This window comes from Zootoca vivipara, chromosome 9, assembly GCF_963506605.1.
Source record: "Zootoca vivipara chromosome 9, rZooViv1.1, whole genome shotgun sequence".
Taxonomy (NCBI): Eukaryota; Metazoa; Chordata; class Lepidosauria; order Squamata; family Lacertidae; genus Zootoca; species Zootoca vivipara.
The window spans coordinates 24,434,425-24,461,785 of NC_083284.1; the positions used below are offsets into that span (position 1 = coordinate 24,434,425).

Consider the following 27,361-nt stretch of genomic DNA (forward strand, 5'->3'; position numbering starts at 1 on the left):
TTTTGATTAAGCTACTAATATTAATCTCGAAGCCACCAACATGAGTCTGACCAAACTGCGGGAGGCAGTGGAAGACAGGAGTGCCTGGCGTGCTCTGGTCCATGGGGGTCATGAAGAGTCGGACACGACTAAACAACTAAACATACAAAAGTAATATTAATAAGCATACACCCAGATTAAACAAACGCACAAGTAATTAATAAACCTTAGCAACAGAAAAACAGCCCCTGAAAAGGACCTTGCCCTGATAGTCATCAGGCCAACCTTCCCTAACCTGATGCCCTCCCAGTGTTTTGGATTGCGATACCCATCAGCTCCAGCCATCATGGCCAGCCATCGTTGCCTGAAATTTCTGAAGGGGATCAGGTTGGGGGAAGCTGTTCTTGGGCCTTTCAGCAACAGAAACAGAGTTTGTAGCTGGAGCAGGTCGGAGCCCTAATTTCTTGGGCCAGGTAGAAGTTGCACAGATAGCAAACAGAGACAAAGGCTTGCAAGGACTCATACTGTTCCTGTGCACTGAGCTTGCACTATTGGGTTATAATAAATAATAGTTTTCTCAGTGCTTGTCATTATTAATCTTAAGGGGATTCCAGCTTGGATGGTTTTCATTTATGCCTAGTGCTGTATGGTTTGTTCCTACCTAGAGGGTCTTTTGACTGGAAGGATGTCATTAATATTGGGATTTTGACATTTGGTTGGCAGTGGGGGAGATGCTTTACCCTGGAGAAATCCGTTTCTGAAAAAGAATTTGCAGTCGAACCTACAAATCACTACATGTATACTTGACTTTTAGTTGATTTTTTGTGGATTTGTACATAACTTGGAAGATGAAACGGGCTCTGGAATTTTTTGTACACAGTGCCCCTTATCACATTTGCAGGCAGGCACATGTGGGGTATTCAATTTGTAGAACATTGGACTCTTAATCTCAGGATTGTGGAGTTGAGCAAAAGATCCCTCCATTGCAGAGGTTTGGACTGGATGACCCTTGTGATCCCAATTCTACAATTCTCTGATTCTGTTCTATGATTCTGTGCACAGAGGAGTCATTCTATATGAAAATACACTTAGATGGCACATAATTTAAAAGCTGCTTTTGGTGAGAGTGCCAATTGGAACATATTACTTTGCATGTATATGTTTGGGGGGGCACTCGTTAAAAAAAACCCCCACTGTTATTGTGTCTAGTATGTAAGAATCCATCCTTTGTTCCATTTAAATCTATGAGACTGCATTTATTTTACTCTCTGTACTCTTTACCTGTGAAGTGAATGTGGGGTGTTTGCAATGGCCCAAGAGATCTTCAGTGTTTTATAGAGTGATGCCTCCCTTGGAAGGCTCATGGTTATGAGAACTTGCTTTCTGAAATATTTCATGTGGAAGTGTTAAAAGGGAAAGTTAAAATGGCTATGACTGGAATTTATGAGGCACAATTAAAGACATGGGTTGGCAAAGCTGTGATCCAAACATGAGCATTAATCCATTTTGCCCATAAAGTTTGTAGACTCCAAGTACTGCAGAGGGAGCTATAACTGGGTGGGATATAAAATGAGATTTCTAACAGAATATTCTGAACATGTGAATATTCTAAGGATGGGATGATTCACTCACAATACGGTATATTAAACCATGGCTTCGTATTGTGTGTGAACCCTGCCCAGCAGATTAATTATGAATTATTTACTGCCAACAAGCCAGAGTCTGAAGCCATGGTTTGTTCTTGGCTCATTAACCTTGGTTTCTTTTAACTTTTAGCCTTGGTGTTAGGTGCAAACCCAGCACCCTTCCTCAACCCTGTGGTTTGCTTGGCCACTCCAGACTCCCAGGCATGAGGCTACAAAAGAAAACAAACCATGCTTTTATTTGATAATCTGTGGGGCAGCTCATGGTTAATTTAGAATTTGTTAAACAACCCATGGCTTAAATTTGCCATGAATTAATGTTTAACCATTTTGGGGGAAATCATAAGAACTGCATTACTAGGTACCTCGAAGGTCCATTACTGTAGTTCTGCCTAAGAAACCCTGTTCTATGATTCTGTGCACAGAGGTGTCATTCTGAAGAATCTTGGCATTCAGAAAAAAACACAATGAAATTGTCAATGGAGGCTACTTTTGTTGCTCTTATTTATATTTGAGTTGTTACGGTTGTTACTCTCTGAAGTAACTTTGTTTCTGTTCTGAAAATGAAACTACAGTATGCAAATACATGGAACTCCAAGTCATATCCTGTCATAACTATTAAATGTAGTGTCAGTGTGGTAGATTTTAGGCTCTTTTTGTGCTAAGCATTTCCTGTGGGAAAAGCCATACCTTGTTCACTCATTTTTTACATGGCACTTATGCAGCATTGTGAAGAAAACATCCTCTGCATGTTTTCTCTGTGTTTTCCATAGCTTTACCCATAGTTTACCCAGAAGTAAACACTTCTGGGGGGGCTGCCGCGTTCGTATCATGAAAAAACGCAACCCACAGCGGACGCAACATGAGGTATGACTGTACTGCTTTGACCTCTGTGGAAGAAGGTACTTTAATAAAACGTCATGTGTGGCATATGTGTGTGCCCTCTGCCTTTTTGGTCCCATAATGCAATCGACTGGGATGTGGAGCAAAAGAGTCATCACTAAATCTAAGCCCCTCTCTCACACCCTGTGGCTCTCACAGAGCATAGCCCAAGCCTGATGAAATATTTCATGCACAGACAGTTTTATTCTCTGTGGTGGTTCTTAAATCATTTTAACTGTGACATAGTGTTCAGTCTTTCTCTCAGGGTTTACTCCCGAAGCCTTTCTCATGAATGAGTGTAGCCGCAAGGCAGAGAAGTATAGGATCAAAGTTTTCCTTCTCCTAGATCTTGTAATTGGACCGTTGCCCCAATAATCACTTGGCCTTTTATCTTAAAGTACGCATAGACTTATTTTTTTTGACTCCAAAGTGTCTTGGTTTTACTTCTCATGGGATGCCTCTATCAAAATTATATGGCCTCATTTACTCCCACTATGCAGCATTAAAAACGTAGCAGTGGTGTCCAAACTTTTTTCAAAGAGGGCCAGATTTGATGAAGTGAAGGGCCATGAGGGCCAACCCAAGTTTTTGAGCTTTCTTTAGGATTGAAGTTGTTGGGCTTTTTTTTACGGTTGAAGTTGTTGATATTTTTTTTAGGATTTTACCCCAGGAAATAAACTGCCGCAGGGGCTGGATTAAACCGGCCAGCATGCCGAATTAGGCCCCCGAAACGAACTTTGAACATGCCTGAGTTGTAATGTATCTTGATGTAGCTTAATAGGAAAAGCATTTTTCAATTTAGTCTGAGCAATCACAGGAGAAGAAATGCAATTTCCATTATTATTATTTTCATGTCCCTAATTGCCCCTCTGTGGCATTGTTATGAAAGACCCCTGGTGTAATGACGATGAGGCAGAGAAAACACTTCAGTTATTTTGGGAAATGCAATCCATTTTCTCACTGTAAGTTTAACCGCAGTCTCGGTTTTATCATACGTACATTAACAGTATTCTCAAACATAAATTAATATGCAGTTTAGCACCAGGCTAATGGGAGTGCAAAATCGAAAACTTTCAGAAGGCTTGCTGCAGAACCTTCAGGTTCTTAAATATTACAAATATTGCTGAAAATATTATCTCCCGTCTCCAGATAGTGTAGCATGCCAAAATGTTTCTTACATTGGCTACACTGAAATAAAGCAGAATTTTGCAAGAATCAAGCTATGACACTTTCATCAGGGCATTTTCAAGATTAAATGTGGATTAAATTTGTACCTTGCTGTTCCCCCGGGGAGCTTTGCCTTCCTAATTATATTGTAGGAAGCTAATGCATTGTATTTGGCTAAGTAAGTAGAGAGAGTAGCTTGTTGATGAAGTTCCTCTCTGAGTAGAGGTTTGTGTTTGATCTTCCACACCATTGTGGCCTAGCATGTTAGCCATAAGTGTGGCCATCATTGAATATCTGAGCAGCTTCTGAGGACAGAAATGTTGACAGTGTATGTTCATATTCATAGCCAATAGATCCTCCTCCCACACAATTTTGACACTTTTGTAGATGGCCTAACAAATAGGAAAAAACTTGATATTTTTTCCTTTTTAAATCATATTTATTAATTTTCCAATAAAAACAGCCAATTAACATATCCATAATCATAATCCAATTAAAAACAGTAAACTGAAAATTTAAAAAACCAAATTACAGTCCAAATTATTAATATTAATTTTTCTGGGCTCCCCATAGTCTGGACCAGTGGTTCCCAACAGGTGGTCCGTGGACCCCCAGGGGTCCGCGAGCTATGTCAGAGGGGTCTGCAAGATGCTATTAGAATAAAAAATATATTAAATATATTTCGTATAACAGATTTTTTTGTTTTGGCCGCTTCCTGCATGAGCAGAGTCTAGCGCAAAACTAGAATTAGATAGAGGCAGTACTTCTGCTGTATGCCGTTAGGTGGCGCTTTACAAACACTACTGTTTTGCAAAGAGGCAGCGCGCGCATTCTACTAACGCTCACCTCCCCAAGATGCTTTACGCGCATCGGCTTCATTTGTGCGCTACTGCGCAGGTACCCTGTCTTCTCCATTCCCCTCCCTCCTCCCTGGCGCGCGCTGCCCTCTTTGCAAAACAGTAGTGTTTGTAAACAAAGTGTTGTTTTTCGCGGAAGCTACAGTTCGCGTAGTTAAAAATGGACCGTTGGTTAAAAAGTGGTTCATCTCATTAAGAACTGAAAATTAAAACTATCTGTATACTGATGGAGTACTCTGTTGTAACTGTAAAAAACATATAAATATAAAATATAAAAAGACTCTTAATTTGGCTCTCACTTTTTAATTTTAGGATTAGGAATTAATGGGGGTCCTTGTCACAATAGCAGCTCGATGAGGGGTCCTTGAGAAAATTTTGTTGGGAACCCCTGGTCTGGACCTCTTGAAGTATATCTCCAATATCTTCGTTCCTGCCTTCTTGTTGTTCTCATATTTTCCACATTCCGATCTTAACACGTTAAAGTTCTCCGTCCCTAGCTATGTGATTCTTAATCATGTCAGAAATCATATATCCTTTCATCCATCGAATACAGCTTTATTTGTATATATGTGTTTTTCCAACTGTCTGTCTGCCAGCGCAGCTTTTCCTGACTTCATTCCAATCTTCCAATCCAGCCTGTTGTCCAAGTCTATCGTTTAGAGTTTAATGACGCAGCAACTCCCATGTTGTTAAGTTATTCCAATCCGGGCTGTTGTCCAAGCCTGTTGTTTGATGTTAAGCACACTGTTTGCAATATTGCAATGTAAATGAACTGTATTCCACAGATATAAGTCATTTGGCGATCGATTGGCTTTTGGAGACCACACAATCCCCCCTTCTGGGCCCTAGAAGTGGGGCTGCTAGACATCCATTTAGCCTTCTCTCTTGCTCATAATGAAGAAATTCTGCAAACAGATGCACTGTACGTTATCCCAAATTATTGTCTCAAGTCACTGCAAAGTCAGCCAGCAAGCATCTCCCACTTCCCTCAAAAAAGGGAGGAACTCTCATTTTTCTGTGCTGCATCATATCAACAAGCGCCACCTTGTTTCTTCTTTTATCTTTATCAAGTCTTTCAAGTCTTAAGTAAAGCTGTGCAATTGAATACTTAATTGGAAATAGAAGCCCATCTGTACTTTTTTTTTTTTAAAAAAAGGTTTCTTAATGAGGCTTGGCGTAGAAAAACAATTGTAGGTATTGAGAAGACAAAAGAACGTACCAATCCAAACACCATGATGAGAATCTCTTTGAAGTCCCAACTTAAACACCAGGGACTGTGCAATTCTGCAAGTTTTTTTTCCTCAGTCTTCTTTGGTCCACACTATGTCTGTTTAATGTCCAAATCTAATTATTTTATCAAACAGATATTTCCAGCTATGAGAGTGGCTTCAGAGAGTACCAGCCTCTGGGACCCAGTGTCTTGCCGCTTGCACCTTGATGCAAGCTGACAATCTCAGACAATCTGCGGGTCTATGAGACAGTCCTCCCCCCACCCTGGGGAGTTTGCTAGGGCTAATTACCCCCATATCAGCCCTGAATTACTGGCACAGCTGAGGTCCGATCGTATGGGAGTCAGCCATTTCTCACTGCCATAAACAGGAAGCCCCTATTTTTCCTTTCCTGTTCAGTAAGACTCTTATACTACCCTTAGCTTGTTTTCGGAACTGAAAATGCTGCTTCAACTGTAATATTAATCAACTGAATGCTTAAGTGTGTCCTGGCAAAAATGAAATACAGTACAGATGCTTCGTATCAGCAATGCATAATCTCAATAAGCAGCCAAATGAGTAAACATTCACCAAGGGCTTTTGGCGGGGTGTGTAATTTAAACACTTGCTCAATTAAGGAATTGGATTTAGAATTTTTTTGCCACCACTAGTAGCAAAGTTGTCAAATGATCTCACATTATTTTGCTTTGTATTCTCAGTGGTCTTAAATTGGAGAGTTCTGCATCTTCCGTGGTTCTTCACAAGACTGTCACTGGCTTGTTTTGGGTTGTTTCCTAGAGGTTTTATAATGCTTGAAAAGGTATAGGCAATGCAAAGATCTATTTAGCCTATGTCAAAAGTTAAGCGGTTGCAGTATAAGGAGTCAGCAATTAATGCCATGAAATGCTTCGTTTTAAAATTCCACAGTGAGGTTTTATTCTTTACAATCTAAAGAAAACTTAACAGTGCATGAAAATCAAGTATCACTTCCCTTCATTGGTGTGTTTGTGTGCCAAAAAAGAAAAAAACAGATGGCAAATAAAACCAGTCTACTGTAGTTAGATCATTTTGCCCTCTTTCTCTTGCTGGGCCAACTACTGGAACATCTACGTAATGTGAAATGTAGCATAATTTTCATGTAGTACATTGTTGCCTTTTCCACTGTGTAATAGTGTAACTTAAGTAATGGAAAGGAACAGATGCTAAGGATCATCTTGTCTCTTCTGGTTAAATGTGCAACTGGTTAAGTCAGTAGGAGCTAAATTGGTTCATGCCAGTTGGAGTTATTATTAAGATACTTAGCAGACTTAGAGAATCTGAGGTTAAGTTGTAATGTAGAGAGCGATACATTTCTTACTGAAGAAACAATTTTTTTAAAAATAGCTAATTTGAAAGCATGTCTTATGGTACTAAACTGTCTGTGGCGATTCCTACCAAAAGCGGAAGTTATCACTGCACAAAAGAAGGCTGCAATGAAAAACAGCTGGTGATTTAAAGTAGCTGCTTTTTAATCAATATTATTAGTAAGAACATTTTGATACTGAAATATGAGAGTTTAGATACCAAGTTTATTTCAAAGTCCAATGAAATACAAAGGTTTGGATCCTAAGAATTGTGAGGTGCGTGTTTGAATTGCAGAACAGGGCTTTGCTGCTGCCTCTTTCTGCCACAGTCTCCTGTGCACCCTTTAAAGCTGTGGGAAAGTGGGCAAAGGATTTGGGAGATAATATTCCACTTGGGTCATGTGAAAGATTGTGGAGAGAGGGTTAAAAATTTACGGCTTGTAGTTAACTTAAAGAAAATTATATGAAAATAATGTGCCGATGGTATTTGACACCAGTTAAACTTGCAGACTGGAACGCGGGTGGTGCTGTGGGTTAAATCACTGAGCCTGGGGCTTGCCGATCAGAAGGTCGGCAGTTCAAATCCCCGTAACGGGGTGAGCTCCCATTGCTCAGTCCCAGTTCCTGCCAACCTAGCAGTTCGAAAAGTGCAAGTAGATAAATAGGTACCGCTACAGCGGGAAGGTAAACAGCATTTCCATGCACTGCTCTGGTTCGCCAGAAGCGGCTTTGTCATGCTGGCCACATGACCCAGAAGCTGTACACCGGCTCCCTCGGCCAGTAAAGTGAGATGAGCACCGCAACTCCAGAGTTGTCCACAACTGGACCTAACGGTCAGGGGTCCCTTTACCCTTTACCTTTAAACTTGCAGAAATGTATAAAAACTCTCCTAAAATGTGTTGGAAATGTAAAGATAAAGAAGGTATTTTTTTCCATATGTGGTGGGTTTGCAAAAAAGCAAAGGGCTACTGGGAAATGATATATAATGAATTAAAAAAATGTTTACGATAACGATTATTTTTTTTAAAAAAGAAGCCAGAAGCCTTTTTGGTTGAAATAATAGGTGATGTATTGCCAAGGAAGCTATGGAGATTGTTTATTTATGCTGCTGCTACAGCCGCTAGAATGTTATTTGCCCAGAAATGGAAAGAATAAGAGGTCCCAATGAAAGAAGAATGGATAACAAAAATAATAGACTATGGCGAAATGGCTAAACTTACCATGAAGATCAGCCATCAAGACGAGAAGAAAAAAATATAGACTTATTTTAAGGAACACTGTAAGCATGTTAAAACAGTAGCAGGATTGATGTAACATTTATGAAGTAATTCTATAATTAGGTATAAAAATATTTGGGAATTAAATGGAAAAAGTAATTATATGCAAGGAAAATGAAAGGGAAAAAATGGAAAATGGGGGGGTAGGGGGAGTAAAATAAATGAATATGGTGTTATTATGAATGTAAAATTGTTGTTATATTGTAAAATTTTAAAATAAAATATTTAAAGTAAAGCTGTGGAAAACTCTGGACTTCTCTTTGCATGTCTCAGAGTGCTTTTCGCTTACAGATCTGCCCTGTTGGATCCAAGCCATGCCTTCAGGAAAACTGCTACTCCTTAATTCTCATCACTGGAAGTATATTGAAGTAGCAACATCAATCTTGATAATACAACAATTTACTTAAAGGACTCCTCAAGGCAGGTCAGGATGGAGAACCTGTTTTGCTACAATGACTGGGCCATAAATTGCTTCTTGTGACTCTCAAAAGCGATGATCAATTGGTGAATGAATTTGTCTGGACTTTCCTAAAGCTTGTTCATGTCACTTTTATATATTAACATGGACATTTCAGATACAAACTGTACCCACTTCTAACTAATAAAGTAGCAACTATATGTGCCTCTTCCTCCCCTCTCCCCCCATATGTACAGAATGGTAATGCATACTAAAGAGCTAACACTTAATATGACTCTTGAATTCTTCATATTGTAGTAAATGGCCCCAACCTGAAAACTTCCCAGCTAAGAGCAGGATGATCATTTAGCATTTGATAATTCACCTTTTGCCATGAGAATGCCTTTCATTTTGCCTTCATAAGAATTGTAGGATGTTTCTTATGAGGGCATTGATGTGACATTACAACATTAATTACAGAATAGAGATGACTGAAGGCTATACATCATTCCTTTTTATGTTGAATAATGTTGGAGAACTCTTACTGATTACTTGGAAATTGCCCGTGTCCTCCTGCCAAGAGAGTTTCAAAATGGCAGATGTGGGAATTCAGCCATTAATCAGATGTTGAAAGCCCTGGGCTGTAATTTGGTGGGAAAAAATCATATATAATGTAATGATGGGCTTGACTGTGCTACTGAGTTAGCTTGCTTGTGCTGTAAAATGCAAAAAAAAAAGCTTGATAGTGGTAATATTTAAGCTCTCATTATAATTATTCCATGTGGAGCCTTTCCACTGCTGCCCTTTTTATGGTCAAGTATCATTTATGTGCCCTTTAATCATTCAGTTCAATCTTTAATCTTTTAAAAGTATAGACTTGGCCATGTTAGAATCCATAGTATGTAAATCAGGATTTTTTAAAATGAATATTTTTATTCAAAAATTTTCAAGTATGCAAATAACAACCATAGTAATCAACATTAACAATTCATAGCACAACTGTTGCAATGATTGTACCATGTTAAGTTAAACATGTTGACTTAAAGGGTCTCTGCAAAAAATCACTAGGAGTTGATGGAAGAATTATAGTGTGGCTAGATTTAGTCACATAATTGAAATTGGAATTGTTTCATGTAAACCTAAACATAACTCTATGAAGCCTTGTATCATAGAAGGATGGATAACAACTCTTCCAAACACATGCTACCAACATTATTATTATTAGTAGTAGTAGTAGTAGTAGTAGTAGTAGTATTTATCACCATCTTTTTAATACCCTGTCCATCTAGCTGGGTTTCCCCAGCCACTCTGGACTGTTTACAGCACATATAACAACATGCATATGCAACTCACTAGAAAGGATATTTTAAGTTGTATGTGTGAGATGTCCACATCAGGGGTAGACAGCTTCTAGCCTATGGGCCAGTCTTGTCCTGTCAAGGGGTCCAGTTTGGCCTGCGAGGCCATTGTCTCCAAACCATGGTCTCCTGTCAATGAGCTGGTGTTGCTGGTTGACATCAGCTGCTGAGCAGGTGGTAGGGTTCAATTCTGCATTGGGTGTGGGATGTGCCACCTTTGCCAATCTCAGAGTCCAGGTTGCCTAATAGAAGGAAAGTTGTGCCATCAGATTCTTGGTTGCCAAGCCTTTTAGGGCTTTGTGTATCAGCATTAGTATCTTAATTTGGGTCTGGTTGTGTTTAACATGATTGCACACATATGCTGCTGTAGTCATCATTCTCACAACTGCAGTCTGCACAAACTGTAGGATAGACTGCCTTCAAGGGTAGCCTTATGTAGAGCGTGTTACAGTAATTGAGATGCAAGGTTACTAGAGCATGTGAAATTATATGAATTACTTGCAGGTTGAGCAGAATCGAGGGCAGAGGTGGCCACTTATGTGGCAGGGAAATGGGTATCATTGCAGTAAGGTAAAGGGGCCCCTGACCATCAGGTCCAGTCGTGTCTGACTCTTGGGTTGCGGCGCTCATCTCGCTCTATAGGCCCCGGCGTTTGTCCGCAGACAGCTTCCGGGTCATGTGGCCAGCATGACAAAGCTGCTTCTGGCGAACCAGAGCAGCGCACGGAAACGCCGTTTACCTTCCCGCCAGAGCGGTCCCTATTTATCTACCTGCACTTTGACGTGCTTTTGAACTGCTAGGTTGGCAGGAGCTGGGACCGAGCAACGGGAGTATCTTGGTATAAACCAGCAGAAGTGCAGAAAAATAACTCTTCCTAAGCACATCTGTTTAATTGAGTTATTTAATTAATTAATTTAATTCAGTTATTTAATTGAGTTATTCAATTGTTTAGGGAGCTTTTAATGTTTAATAGATTATTTTATTTCATTTTTCTGTTGGAAGCCGCCCAGAGTGACTGGGGAAACCCAGCCAGTTGGGCAGGGTATAAATATTATTAATTTATTTATTTATTTATGTATTTTATTATTTGTGGCTGTATGTAACTTGCAGCCAAACTGCAGCTGTTATAGATGTACCAGTAGTTACCTCTCTGGACATTTTTGTCTGTTTTGATTCATGTTTGATCTAGTCTGTGACTCTCAGCTTCCATCTGCTATATCTGCTATATTATTAACAAGTAGTAGCAGATGGAAGTTGAAAGCCTACTGTAAAAGTCTGATCTTTCAGTGCAGTCTTACAAATCTGAATGCAGAATGAGATTTTTAACCCCTTTCTGGGTATTAAGCACAAATTCCTTTATAAGGTACAGAGGAAATTGAATGAGAAATGAGCACTAACCCGTCTTATACTTTATAATATTCCCATTCCCCTCGGAAAAGATTTGATCTTACCAGTGTAGATGCTGTACAATGGTTTCTCTGTGTCTGTAATAATTTGTTACGTAAGTTACACTTTAGTTCCAGTAATAAAAAATAATGAACTCTGTGTGCTAGAGAATCATCAGGCTTGCAGAATGCTGAAAGATTGGGCTGCCTTAAAACCTTGTTGTCCAAAGTATGCTGCATGTATTATTGCTATTATTTATTTATTGAGAAAATGTCTTCCCTGCCTCACAGCCTCCAAGGGGCCACCTGAAGAAGCTTCCATAATTTAAAACACAAATACAGTAAATGGTAAATAAAAAAAACCAAACAACCTCAAATTAAGTGAAATTTAACACAGCAGGTCCATAAAATGATTGAGTCATTTTTAAAGTACAGTGCCAATTCACTATCTTTGAATATTGCATCATTGTTCATATATAAATACCGGCTAGTTCTACTTTAATACTTACTTTTTGACCTACTTCTCTGGAAGTGTTAGCAGATTTTTGTCAGCTTTGTATTATAAGGCTTGCCAGCCAAATATAGAGATTCTTAAGAATCCCGTAAAAGGCACTCCATAGAATGGCCAAACCATGTCATCTTTTATAGCTGTCATGAAGTACTTGCATTAAACTTGTTATAATGAATTTCTTTTTGCATTCCCATCTCTCGAGAAAAGTGCTTGCTAAGAGACAGATATTATGGTTTGTGCTATCATACAGACTTTCCTAGGATTGAAAAGTATAATTATAATGAATTGATATCCCTGTCTTCCCTCCTTTCTAGCCCTCCTCCCATCTTAAATTATTCCCAAGTGCAATAATACCCTACAAGATAAGTTATGAAGAAGATAGCTGTATTTTTATGTTTAAGATATCCTCTGTGTAAGAAACAAGGAATATGAAGACATTTTCTACGTAATCAACTTGCGATGAGCAGGTGTGCATTCATCCATCATTAGAATGTTTTGTCAGGTAGAATGGAAAGGTAACTATTTTTCTACTTCGTATAATACAAATTAGGGTAGAGGCAGATATATATACCGTGTTTCTCATATTATAAGACATGTCTTATATTTATTTTTTCCTCAAAAAAACACACTATGGCTTATTTTCAATGGATGTCTTATTTTTTTCCTCCTCCTCCTGCTGCGGCCGGCATTGCTGCTGCGCCTATCACTATGTCTTATTTTCGGGGTATGGCTTATATTCCTTGAATGCTTAAAAATCCTGCTATGGCTTATTTTATGGGTATGTCTTAAAATATGAGAAACAGGGTATATATATATATATATATATATATATATATATATATATATATATTAGTCACAATATCACACACACACACACACACACCACATTTAGCATAAACAGTTGGTGTGGTTATTATCACTTCATTCCTCTAACCACTATAATTGCTTCCTTTTCTGGCCTTCCTGTTCAAAAAAGGCAGTGATTAACTGTGTGGTTGTGCTAATAGTGAAAGTAGCCTTGTGGCCTCTTAAAGTCAAACAGCGCAAACTCCCAAATCTACTGACTCGTCTACCAGTGGAGAAGAGTATCACCAGCCAAGGCACCTATGTGAGGAACTGGAAGAAATGTGGCTCTGCCATAGGATATGATTATAAACATCGTGTGGTGTGGTCTGGATGGAAGCAGGAAAGATGTATGGTGATGATTGTTTATTAATTAAATTTATTGGTCACTTTTTCTTGTCAAAGAATAGTTGAAACAACTTACAACCAGATAAACAAAGTCCCACTTGTAGATGTAGATGTGTGTAGTTCAGGACTTCACTTGCAAGTGATCTTCAAAATCTAATGAGTTCAGGGATTGTAGTTTCATTCGCAGCTGCTTCCCACTACATCCCACTTCATAAATTAATGCACCCATCTCAATATTATGAGAATGAGGTTTCCTGTAGAAACAATAAAATCCAGAGGCATATGTTATGAATACTACCTGTGCAGGACAGTGTGCCGTTATGGTGATTTTCAGCTCATCAATTTTAAAGCAATAACGATTCTTTGTTTCTCCAATACCGGTACTATTTCATATGATAATCCTTCCCTCCATTCAAAAGATGAAATGGTTGTACTCTGTAGCTCAAGCTCAGAAGGCCTCATCTGCACCGTATTCTTCTTAGAGTCAAAGACCGGGGAAGGATGGAACATTTACATCCACAATAACCAATGCAGTCTCATATTGGTTTCTATTGAAGCTTAAATTGCATTTGCGACTCTTTATGTTAATGTAAGAGAGTGGTTAATGTAAGAGAGGCATTTGTAACTCAAATGAGCTTTCTGACTAGTACGGGGTCTTCCTGGGCATTAGAAACTTGGAAGGAAGCAAGAACCACCACAAGCTCTTTTGTAAGAATGCTGTTGCATGCCGTTATATTCCTTCATTACCTTTTATTTTTTCCCACAGCATGCTGACAGCAGGCATTAATTTTCCTCCAGAGTTTAAAGCAGCTTAATGAGCCCAGTGGGCATTTTTAATGCCTAGCTTAAGACTGAAGAAATACAGCTAACCAAATAAGCCTCATTTTCCAGGCATTCTTTCCCTGCTTGGAAGGGAATAGTGTTGACAGCAGCAGAGTACTAGGTAGAGAGCAGGTGGGATCTAAACGGCAGCCCATTCAAGTAAGACTGAACCTGATTGTGTTCAGCTTGCCGGCATTCGTGCAGAGATGCTCACCTAGTTGACTGCTCCTGCTTTGAATGTTTGCCCAGTTCCTAATGTGAACAGACCCTCTACTGGTTAAGTGACTTCCATTTTATTCACAGCTGAAGCTAAGTTGTGGATCAAATGCTTTGTATGTACTAGGTCCAAGATTCAATCCCCCAAATAGGGATGGCAAAGACATGCCTGAAACCCTGGAGAGTGGCTGCTGTCAGCTAGAACAATATTGAGGGCTGACTTGATATGAGGTTAACTTTCTATAAGATGAGCACTGGACTAAACAGGTGAGACTTCTCACAATTCTTCATGTTAGATAGTATCACAAAGGCTAAATTGAAGCACTCTACAGTGGTACCTTGGTTTTAGAACAGCTTAGTTTATGAACAACTCGAAAATAGAACGCTGCAAACCCGGAAGTAGGTGTTCTGGTTTGCGAACTTTGCCTTGGAAGCGGAACATGTTCCACTTCCTGTTGAGTGTGTTTCCTTTGTAAATTGAGTCTCCCGCTGCTAATCAGAGGCTTCCTGTTGAGTCTGTCAGCTGTTGAGTTCCGAGCACTCACACAACACAGAATTGATATTTGGAGCTTTTGTTTTTGCTATTTTTTGTGTTTTTGTTTGTGTGGCTTTTTCATTTTTTTTACTGTGACTTGTTCTTTGTTTTATGCAACTGGCTTGTGACTTTGGTTTTGTGACTGTGGCTTGTGACTTCATTTTTGTGACTATTGTTGTGTATTGAGTCAAAGGATTTTATATCTGTATTATTATTGTCTGTATTTGCATTAGGATAAAGTAACTGCCTTTCGGTTCCAGAGGGTTCAGCTACTATTGGTTCATTTAAGCTGCTGTATTTGGATCCTCTGTCTTATTGGTTTCCTTCAAAAGGCAGCACTGTGATTGCCTGATATTGTTCCCTCCAAAATGTATCCCTTTCTAGCTAGTTCCCTGTCCCTATAAATGTAGCCTTCCTGCCCTCAGAGTCAGTCTTGTTCACTTTAATAAAGAACTGTTACTAGAGAACTGTCTCCAGCATGTTATGTCAAGAGAGCTGAAATCACAAACCCCACGTCACAACAACTATCATCAGTGCACGTAAGAAAAAAAAATAATTTTAATTTTTTTCATCTACAATACTGTCTTATTTATTTTATTGTACAGTACAGTACCTTGATTATTGCTTTCATTTTATGGATCAATGGTCTCGTTAGATAGTAAAATTCATGTTAAATTGCTATTTTAGGGGTTGTTTTTTAAAAGTCTGGAACGGATTAATCCATTTTGCATTACTTTCTATAGGAAAGCACACCTTGGTTTTAGAATGCTTTGGTTTTGAAACAGACTTCCAGAATGGATTAAGTTTGGCAACCAAGGTACCAGTGTATTTAGTCCTACAGCATCATAGCACTGACAATTCCAGAGTGGCAGGAGGCTGTGGAGCACACACAGCCCTGCTATTTCAGGTGAAGTCTGCAGTAAATGAAGTTTGATGCACACTTCCAAATAGGAAGATGGAGGAAAAATATACAAGCTCCTCAACTCATTGCCAGATAGATACCCCATGGAATATTCTGCTCAAATCTTTGTTTTTGTTTTTTTAAAGAAATTATAGCACAGATAAACCTGTTGTGTATTCTACACTTGGGAATGCAGATTTTTGAAGCTTAACTCAAAACTGTTTTTGGGTTTTTGTTTTGTTTTTTATATAACAAAATATACATTACTAGTGTATTTCAGCCCGTTCAATAACGGGCTCTAGAACATCCTGGGGTTCGGAGAAGCGCTCCCGCAGCCGCCGACAGGAAGCAGACATCCCACGGTTCGGAGAAGCGCTTGCGCAGCGCTTCTCCGAACCCTGGGACCCGTCCTTGCTGTCGGCGGCAGGGGGACAGGAACGGAGGAGGAGAAAGCGCTGCGTTCTCCTCCTCCGTTCCTCTCCCGCAGCCGCCGACAGGAAGCAGACATCCCACGGTTCGGAGAAGCGCTTGTGCAGCGCTTCTCCGAACCCTGGGACCCGTCCTTGCTGTCGGCAGCAGGGGGACAGGAACGGAGGAGCGCTTTCTCCTCCTTCCTTCCTCTCCCCCAGCCGCCGACAGGAAGGACGCGTGCACTCTCCCCCCCCTGCCTCCTCCAACCGCCGCTCCTCTCACGGGCCAGGGAGGGTTGTGAGGAGGCCTTCGCCGGACTCCACCCTCGCTTCCCTGATGTGCCCTGCAGTGAGGCGGTGTCCGGCGGGAGCGGCGGTTGGAGGAGGCAGAGGGGGGGGAGAGTGCGCGCGCGCAGTCTCTGCTGTCCAATCCCTGTATCCCTGGGGCACATGCGCAGTACCCCAGGGACACACGGGACAGCTTGGACGCAGGGACAACTTGGACATTATTATATAGGATATGAAAGGCACAATTTTCTTTTTTAAAAAACAATTGCAGTAAAGAATATAGGGGAAGCTGGAAGCTACTGAGAGGAATTACTGGCTTCCTTGAGCTCTGTATTTAATCTCCTTGTTTGTCCTTGGGGAACTTAAAAGTGTGGGCAGTAAAACTGTCTTACTAGTAAAGTTGCCTTGGAACTTGTGTTTTCTAATAATGCTTTTGCCATTGGTGACTTTATGAAACAGTGCAATCTAAGCGTTCTAGTAGGCACAAAGGATGTATAGTACTTCAAAAGAGAAGGCAGAGAGTCAAATGAAGAGTCTAATTCATAAAATAAGTTGCACAGGATTAAGACATAATTCAGCATCAGATTGTTTACTTCATCCTATGTCTTCAGTCCAGAGGCTCACTGCACATCAACAGCAAACCATGAACAACACTAGCACTACCATTGCAGGCGTGTTATTCCTGCAAATTCAGCTGGGCATTCTTGTTGATAAAGTCTAAGGCTTGGTGTGCTGTATTTATTTAAAATCAAATTTGGTTTTCAACTCCAATTTTGAATAATTATAATAATGGAATTCTTGGCACTTTGGGCATGATTTTTTAAAAGCCTTTTTAAATACAGTAGGTAATATAGCACTGTTTGAGATGGTAATGCAACATACTTCTCCCATGGAAATTTCAGTACAGTAGTACCTCTAGTTGCGGACTTAATCCGTTTTGGGGTGCCAAAATTCCACAACTAGAGTGCCTCTTCTGTGCATGTGCGTGGCGCAATCTGCGCGCTTCTGTGTGTGTGTGAAGTGCGCAGATCGCTTGTGCGCAAAGCGCGCAGATCGCTTCTGCATGTGCATGAGGCGTGCACATCACTTATGTGCATGCACGGGTGGCAAACCCGGAAGTAAACACTTTCAGGTTTGCCACGTTGTAAGCAGAAATTCCATAACAAGAGCGGAACGCAACACGAGGTATGACTGTAGATTTTAAATCTCTTTTGTAGATCAGTGCCATACCTTTCTCATCTGTAGCCTAGTATTTTCTATTATTTAAAAAAGACTCATTTGCTTTTTTATTACTTGCTTAGCCATGCTTCTCGTACACACTTTCACTTAAGTGTATCAGCAAGGTGCTCCCATTCATTTCCAACAAAACTGAAGGGAGCATTTGCTCGTTTGCCAATAAGTACCACTTTGGGAATTTTAATGTTTTGCTACAACAAATATCTTAAATTATGTTAACTGCTGCTTCCTGTCCTCGATACCCATTTTGTCAATTTTTAAGTCTTTTTGTTGAATTTCAATTAATTCAAAGTGTAAGAGGAGTTCTGTAATGGAAAACAAGCACGCAGAGTTTTCGATTGGGACATGTGGTTTACTGATGCTCTAGATTGGTCCTTGCATGCTAATTGAGCAGTTAATAAAGTGGATGTTGGCAAAACGTCGATAGCTTTTTTGGGAGATGTTTGTGGGTTGCCATTACTGTGCTTCTGACTCTTTGGGCTCTCCTCATGCTGGTCCTGTATTCACTGTGTTTTGCATTGTAGTCAGACAGAAATCAACAATCAATCAATAAAAACCTGCTGTACTGCAATCAATAAAAACCTGCTGAGTGTTAGCTTCTTGTTCTTTCTTTCCTGCTTCAAATTAAAGGCTTGGTATGGGTCCTCCCTCCCTGAGGACTATTTTTGCAGTGTACAGTCTTTTGATTTGTCTTAAAGAGACAATATGGCATTTCATTTCTCAAAAATAGCATGTATAATAGGAAGAAGCTCTTGAGGCATCAGCTCTAGTGATGTATTAGGTGCCATTTCATAGGTAGTTGTTAGAGTACGGAGCCACAATCTGATAATACCCACAACTGCAAGCAGCTTTTATTGGCTGGGCAAAAATTACATTTTACCCGCAGCTGCATTTTGCAGTTTTAGAGCTGGGAAAATGCAATTTCCCTGCAACACATGCAGGTAGATGATTGCAATCTAGATCCTTTTGGGATAAGGGTTGCAACCACTGTACAATCCCTAAGAGAGAATAATTTAAGCTGAAAAATATCAGAAGAGCCACTGCTACTGTCTTTCTAACTAACAAAAGGATCGAGGAGAAAATGAGTGGCTAATCCAAATTTGCATCCTATAGTATCAATGTAGGTGCACGAGCATTTACCGCTCCTTCTGACCAGTTCTGGCTTGATTTGTGATATTTCTTGGTGTTGTGAATGCCCAAGAAATAGAACATGTCATAGCAGAATAGGTCTGCTAGACTGCTTATTGGGACCAGGCTTTATAGTTTCTAGACCCAGTTTTTAAAGTACCTTTTGAAAGGCCTTCAGGGCTTGGTGTATCTGCAGGATCGCTGTCCCCATATATGCTTTCCTCTGCTTTGAGATTCTCCTACCTTCTAAGGCAGGCCTCCCCAAACTCGGCCATCCAGATGTTTTGGGACTACAACTCCCATCATCCCAGGACCAGTCGTCAGGGATGATGGGAGCTGTAGTCCCAAAACATCTGGAGGGCTGAGTTTGGGGATGCCTGATCTAAGGTGCTTGTAACTTCTGGTGAGAGGGCCTTTTCATTGGTGGTGCCCCAGATTTCCAATGCTCACCCCAGAAAGGATTACGTGGCAGCCATTCTGATGTATTTTGGGTGCCAAGCAAATACTTTAGTTCCTTTAACTTCTATTGATCTGTTTTGTTGGCATTCTGCCTATGTAGAGGTGCTGCTTTGGGGAGGGGGGGGTTAAGTCACTCTGATAATGTATACGAAGCATAAGGCAAAAATGTACCTAAGTGACAAATACTTTGAAATGCTGCATAGTTTCCTCACCCTTGCTGAAAGAGGGTGTTAAGAACAAGGTTTGGATGCTGATTTCATTGTCACTGACATTTAACTTGGAAAACTGCAAACTAAGTATTGAATGTAGAGGTCACGAGAGCCAAATGCCTTCAACAATTAGACTTAAAACTTACTTGAGTTCGATGGAAGTAAATGAGAACTGGCAATACTGTTTTGCAATTGCTTCTAACAATTTGATCTGCCAACAGAACTGCTGCTTTTGGCAGGTGCATTGGTGACAGATGTATAACTTCTGCAGTGATGAAATGTATTTCATTACATTACTTTCAAAACTGGTAGGTTTTGTTTGGGGGGGTGGGGTGGAAATGCTACAGAATGACAAGCAAATTCTATTCAGCATTATAGCCAGCTTAATCAAGGTGCTAACTAGTCAACTTGTTTATACTTGATTATACAGGGGACACGGGTGACGCTGTGGTCTAAACCACTGAGCCTCTTGGGCTTGCTGATCAGAAGGTCAGCAGTTCGAATTCCCGCAACGGGGTGAGCTCCCGTTGCTCTGCCCCAGCTCCTGCCAACCTAGCAGTTCGAAAGCATGCCAGTGCAAGTAGATAAATAGGTACTGCTGCGACGGGATGGTAAACAGCATTTCCGTGCTCTCTGGTTTCCGTCAAAGTGTTCCGTTGTGCCAGAAGCGGTTTAGTCATGCTGGCCACATGACCTGGAAAGCTGTCTGAGGACAAATACCACCTCCCTCGACCTGAAATGAGATGAGCGCCGCAACCCCATAGTCACCTTTGACTGGACTTAACCAACCAGGGGTCCTTTACCTTTCTTTTTACCTTACTTGATTATACCCAGTACTATGGGCAATATCCAATGTTAGCCATAGTCAGAGCAGACCCATTGAAATCAATGAACTAGTTAAGCCATCCTTTAATTACCCCACCTTTCTCTCAAGGGTTGGTTGCACCAAAGTCAAAATCTTAGGCCCTTGCCAATGTGTCTTTGTAGAGAATAAAGGAATTGCAGGAGGGCAGGGGGGGGAGAGAATTTGGCTTCTGTTGCACTTCCACAGCAATTAGTTTATTCACTGTGAGAAAGGATCTAGGAATCTCCCAGCAGCCCCCAGTGAACTTGAAGCATTAGATTAAAGACCACTGAGGCTGCAATCCTAAAGAGGCCAATGGAGCTTTCCCCCTACCACAAACCAATTGTGTTAAGACCGGATGTTAGGCAGAAGGACTCGTATTCAAACATCACTGGGTAATTGGGAAGCAAATTATGTAGTGAAGTTTGTGGAAATATTCCTCCCCTTACTTCTGCGTTCTCTCTCTCTCTCTCTCTCTCTCTCTCTCTCTCTCTCTCTCTCTCTCTCTCTCTCTCTCTCTCTCTCTCTCTCTCTCAGACTTCAGTGTCAGATACCTATAAAAATGCTGTGGAGTCCAGTATGTTTTGTTGATTCAATCTCAGTCTTTAATTTAAAGATACACTGTGTATAGATGCTACAGCAGGGCCAGCCCAAGACAGTTTGGCACATGAGGCGAAGCACAAAATGGCACCCATCCCATACGTGGGAAGAAGGAGTGAGTGAAGATCTAGATCAGGAACAAGTAGGGGAGGAGACCAGCAGCACCTCCTGTTTCCTAGAGCAGTGGTTCTCAACCTTGGGCCCCCAGCTGTTTTTGTACTACAACTCCCATCATCCCTGGCCACTGGTCCTGCTAGCTAAGGATGGTGGGAGTTACAGTCCCAAAACAGCTGGAGACCCAAGTTTGAGAAACACTGTCCTAGAGGCTGCTGTAGAGGTGGCCTTAGTAATGGGAAGATCTGGCCTCCAAGATGTTGGCAGCAGCAGCAATTGATACATTCCTTGGAGGATCTGCTGCTCCTGTAAATTCTACCATCTGGTATGGTCACCCTACCTTCCCTCATGGTTGGCCCTGTGCTAAACCAACTTTGAGCTGAATGGAACACTTTAACTCTTTATTCCATTTGTCGCTCAGATTGTAACTATCCCATTTATAACACTCCAATAAATATTTATAAACAACTGTTATGGGTTTAGTTCTGATTATTTCCTCCTGCAGTGTAGATGTTGCACTTCTGAGGGTGGCAGAACTACCAAGAGAGCCCACACTGCTGATTTTTTTTTTAACACCAAAGAAGGCAATTGGGGATCGAAGCAGTCTTTCAGATATTTGGGGTCTAAACAGATTTTAGAATTTGATCAGACTTCATTTTATTCATTGCCTTTCAAAAAGGATTCTCTTCGGTCAAAGTATCAGGCTTTTATTGCGAGAGAATGAAGGTAGACTTAAAAATTGAGACATAAAATGTGTCCAGCCATCGTTACTGTGAAGGAAACCCAATCAATCTTTCAAATGTCCAATACTGTTCTGAAACCTATAAAATACCTAGAGTAATTTAAAGCCTATTCAGAAATTACGCTAGTAGGCTGGAAGGGCCATGATATTGAAGAGATCCATGGAATGTGTCAATCTGATGATGAGACTGGGAGAAAAATGAGTGAGACAGATGGTAAAACAAATGAATGCTATTAACAAACTTAGTTGCTTATCCTTCATCTGGTGAGGATGTGGAGTTATTTGTTCTGATGGATATTCTGTACTCATCGTTTCGTGGAAAATATTTGAATTAGGGTAAATGCTTTTGGAGTAGCTTGTAGGAAGCTTGGAAACGTATGAGGGTTGTTGTTGTTTGCATAAATGTGGCTCTTTTACAGTTTCACTCCTAAGGTTTGTGCCTCTGTATTTCTGTACCTAGATACAATTGCAACTTCCTTCTAATATATAGAAAGGACAGCTGTTCAAAGTTAATAAAGGTTAAAAGCAAAGTATTTAATAACATAAAAAAGAAGCCTTCATTCTAGGAAGTACCTTCAGTGTTCTTGAAGGCTTTGACTGTAATTTTTTTCCTGGATTTTCTTGCCTGTATAGCAGTGTTAGTCCCGTTCTTTATAGGCATGCTATGGGGAAACATTCCTGATATAAAACCTTCATTTATATAAAACATCATTCTAAGAAATGAAAAGGTTTGTTTGATATCCATTGTATAGATATCCTGCTGAAACCTGAAGAATTTTAAAAACAACAACCCAGTGGTTTGGACCCAAAGAGCCTGCTGCGTAATCAGAAGGGACTTTACCTGTTTAGTAGAATTTTTGGGACTAAGCCCATATTTATTTAGCAGCGTGATGAATTATGTCTTGCATTACTTAAACTGGTTTTAACCATCCATACAGCTTTTCTTCTCTTTGATTTCTCTGAGGGTAAGATAGTGAGCTTGTAGAGGTTTTACCAATGGAATTGTTATAGCCTGTATTTCAGCAGAATACTTGTCAGATTTCAATCATTATTTTCCCAGTAATGCTTTTGCTGCCTCTTATATGCAGGCACCACTAGCTGAAATAATTTTGCTGAATTCTTTATAGTGTTGTGAGTTTCTTTGGGGGAGGGATTAGTCTGTACGGTGCTTTGAATACCTTCTAATCCCCTGGATTGAGCAAGGGTTGTTAAAATCTAATGGAGGATTCCATTGTTGAATTAGCCATACAAGGGTCATATTTGCCACCTAAATACCACCTAAGTATGATCATTAGTATAGCAAAGGAGGTTGTTCTATGCCAGAGGGCAAAGGGGTGGACCCTCTCCCTCACCCCTCCTTCACCTGAGAAGGACATTAGCCAGGGTTGTGTGTGAGAGCTGGGCTAGAAGCAGGCAGAAGTGAGAGAGATAGAATCATTCTTAATTTCTCCTTCAATCCAAAGTTGTGACTATGGGAAGCAAGACCATCTTGGGGTGTTAAGTCTCTGAACCCCTCCATTGTAGGCTGAGTTTGTATATTTGAGCTATTCCACTACTGCCACCGCTGTACATCATGATGTTGATAATATTCTTAGCCATATTGTAATAATGTAATGAAATAGAAAACAGTGCATAGTACTTTCAAATGGAGTATTAGCTACTTATTTGTTTTTTAATTTATCATTTAGGTGTTTTTTTAATCTTTCAATTCCAGAACTGTAATCATCAGTTCCAAAAAATGAAGAAAATGTTTTTAATAAAAAATGTTGGTCAATAAAAACAAGATGTAACAATTAAATACAGAGTTTAAATCAGGGGTCAGAAACCTTTTCCAGCTGTGGGCCGGTCCACCGTCCCTCAGACTATGTGGTGGGCCGGACTATATTGGGGGGGGGGGTAAATGAACGAATTCCTATGCCCCACAAATAACCCATAGATGTATTTTAAATAAAAGCACACATTCTACTCATGTAAAACACTAGGCAGGCCCCACAAATAACCCAGAGGTGCATTTTAAATAGAAGGACACATCTACTCGTGTAAAAATATGCTGATTCCGGACCATCCAGGGGCCGGATTGAGAAGGCGATCGGGCTGCATCCGGCACACAGGCCTTAGGTTGCCTACCCCTGGTTTAAATTGTTATAAAATTAAGAGGATAGATTCTGCTTGTTGCATCTTACAGCCTCTATATAAATACTTTGTGTAAATACCTGTATATTTGGATAACACTACATGCATCTGTCAATTTCCATAAAAGCCCTTATCGCAATAAATTTGCTAGCTTTCAAGGTGCCACAAGACTCTTCGTTGTTGTTTTGCGTAGCAGACTAACATGGCTACCCCATGGGGGGATTATATTATAACGGTATCCTAAGTAATATTTTGCATAAGCACTTTATGTACAGTACATAACCAAATAATATGTTTTTTCATTAAAAAATGTATTATAATAAACTAAGTAGAAACTTAGTTTCTGTGATTAAACGGAAACATGACCATACCATAAACTCACAAAAAATAACTGGGCAGGAATGTTCTTCGTCATTCTTGATGGGTGGGTTACAAATGTATAAAAACAATAAATGTTCACAGAATATAATAATACACAACAAGAGCAGATAAAACCAATACTCAAGCCAGTTAAAATTCATTCCTATGGATGGTTCCATTAAAATCTTTAAGTATTAGGAAAATAAGTTTTGAGTTTCCCCCAAAGCCTGCAAATAGCCTGACTTCCAAGGAGAGGGTGTTCCACATTCAAGGTCATCACCACCACTTAAAGAGTTAATTTTCATATTGCTACATAATGCATGCACCAATGCTGGATTGTAGAACAGGCATCCCCAAACTTTGGCCCTCCAGATGTTTTGGACCACAATTCCCATCTTCCCCAACCACTGGTCCTGTTAGCTAGGGATCATGGGAGTTGTAGGCCAAAACATCTGGAGGGCCGCAGTTTGGGGATGCCTTTTGTAGAAGGATGTGGATCCTTTTTGTAGAAAAAAAATTGTGTGCCCACACAACAGGTTGTTGATTCCTTGGAGTCCAAATTGATAATGCAATGGTATTAGCCAGAGATGGATAGCCTCCCCGCCCCGACCCCCTTAGGCATTGGTGGCAAATATACTGAAGAAGGGCAAATACTTTCTGATGGTCCTGCTATTTATGCACCGTGATTGTTGGAAAACCAAATTAAATGAACTAAAGGAGACTAGTGGCTCTTTCTGTCTTCACCTATCCCTTAATCTACTATAGTAGTAAGCACTGTGTGGTAAACATTGGGAGTTTATGTATATCATAATCCAATATGCTCTTGGCAGATTTATTATGTTGAGCAAGCATTGGCACTGTTCACCGTTGGCCTCAGTTTATCTACAAGCCCCTGTATACCAAACAGCATTTCCCATTAACCAAGCAGTTCGCATGATAAATAGTTGCAGCGCCTGATTGCTTAGCCGACTGCTACTTGCTTGCTCTCGATTTCTAGCATCCGCAGCAACCTTTTTATTGCTTCACAATTCATTTGTATTGGGGGTTGTAAATCAAATTTGAGATGATGAAGAAGCAAATGTGCTGTGTGTTTGGGGAGGGGGTTAACGTGCATCAGTTATTTTACAAGCAAAGAATAGGGGTGGCCCTCGCAAGCACTTGGGCAATTTCAAAAGCAAATGAGAGTGTTAAATTGATTACATGGAGACAAGGTTATTACTCGGAAATTTGGCTAGAACTCTTTTAGCATAATGAAATAAAACTCTACTAGACTTAGGCAGCAGGGTATAGTAACCAGAACCACAGATAATTGGATATTGACTGAAAGCAGAAATAATGGGTCATCGGTATAAGTAAACATTTCCTTTAAGGCAGGAATAAAGCAGACTTTGCTTGTTTTTGGTAATTTCCTAGGTAAAGAACAATAGTTTGTTCTATTCTGTTTGTCTTGCTTCAAAACAGAGTCATTCTCAAATTTGAGGTGTTCACTTTTGATTATTATTGTTTTTGTAAGGTAACTATTCTAACCAAGGGACGCAGATGGTGCTGTGGTCTAAACCACAGAGCCTAGGGCTTGCCGATCAGAAGGCTGCCAGTTTGAATCCCCGTGACAGAGTGAGCTCCCGTTGTTCTGTCCCAGCTGCTGCTCACCAAGCACATCAAAGTGCAAGTAGATAAACAGATACTGCTCCGGCAGGAAGGTAAACAGTGTTTCCGTGCGCTGCTCTGGTTTGCCAAAAGCGGCTTAATCATGCTGGCCCACATGACCTGTAAGCTGTCTGTGGACAAACGGCAGCCCTCTTGGCCTATAGAGCAAGAACCAAAGTTGCTATATGTGTATTTCTTAACAATCCACACAAAAAGTTTTTACTATTTTAAGCACCTATGCCATAATAGTACCCGCATCCATAGTTGTTATGGCTGCTTGAGAAACCAGGTTCTCCTTTGTGTCTCTGTATAGCTGTGCTGGTTGTGATAGATATATTAAGAAACAGGAATAAGAGTAGTCCTTCATGCCAAGATTTCTAATTTTTTAGTGCAGTGTGTATCAGTGTTAAGGTTATTCATTTGAAATTCTTGTCTCAATGTCAAACCCAGTCACATGAATGACCTCCTCTGCGTGGCTGTCTGGTAATAAATTTCCCATGGGATCATATCATCCCTTGTGAACTGCTTTTTGCCCCATGGGGGCACATGTGAAAGTCCAGAATGTCAATTTAAAATGCTTGTATGTCATAGTTTGTTGGCATCTATCTGCCTGTCATAGCTTTAGCATTACCGGTAATTGGCAGTGGAGATGGGTGGATTTAAAATAGCATTTTCACCTCGCCTTGTTTTTGTGTCACCAATCTTGTACAAGAATTGCTGTATCTTACCTACTGTGAATTTTTTTCCATATATTTATACACATTTAAATAGTATTTTTCATATTTTTTAATAAATCCTCTGAATGGGAGTATAGGGAACCTTATCATTTAACACTGTAAGGCTTTCTTAACAGTTCGCTTTCCCTGCCTTCCATGAAAGTTGATTATGTTCAAAGAAACTTTGTCAGTTTCAAAGATACCAGGAAGACCTCGGCCCACCATTTACCTGCTACCATTTACCCACCCAAAATTGCATGCATGTTTACTGTATAGAAGGATTCACCTGTATCCAGTGTAGTGAGAGTGCAGAACAGAACGGCTAGCATTTTTAACAGGTTGGTCAAAGGGTGTCTTCTCCTATGCTAGCTGAAGATGTGTGGTGGCATTATGGAACTCTTAACAGGATAATCTGTGAATTGTGTTTGTGTGTATTGCATGAAATGGGGAATCTTCATCAGTAGTGATTAGAGAGCACTTTCAAAATTGCACATATGGTTTTTGGCCTTCCACTTCTGCAGTCCCAACAAGTTCAGCAGCATTGAGCTGTAGTGCAGTTTGCTTGCTGATGTTTGAAACATCATGAGAAGAAAATAAGCTTGCAGGGATTTGGAATAGTAAACGTTGGTGAGGATAATGTTAGGCACCTGCCCTTCTCTTGCCTATATATATATATCACTCAAAATGAGTTGGCACCAAAGCTGCTTTTCATAAGAAAAACCAACTGCTGGGAGCTGAAATTCATAGCTTGTTTATGCAAGTTTATTTCAAATTTTGAGCTTGGTTTGGCTCAGGTAGCAACT

At 40.3% G+C, this 27,361-nt stretch overlaps 1 protein-coding gene across 1 annotated transcript in view; it reads left to right on the top strand.

Annotated features, from left to right (window-relative positions):
• MCUB (mitochondrial calcium uniporter dominant negative subunit beta) overlaps positions 1–27,361 on the top strand; it is a 62,886-nt gene that overhangs the window by 22,107 nt on the left and 13,418 nt on the right. The window lies entirely within an intron of this gene.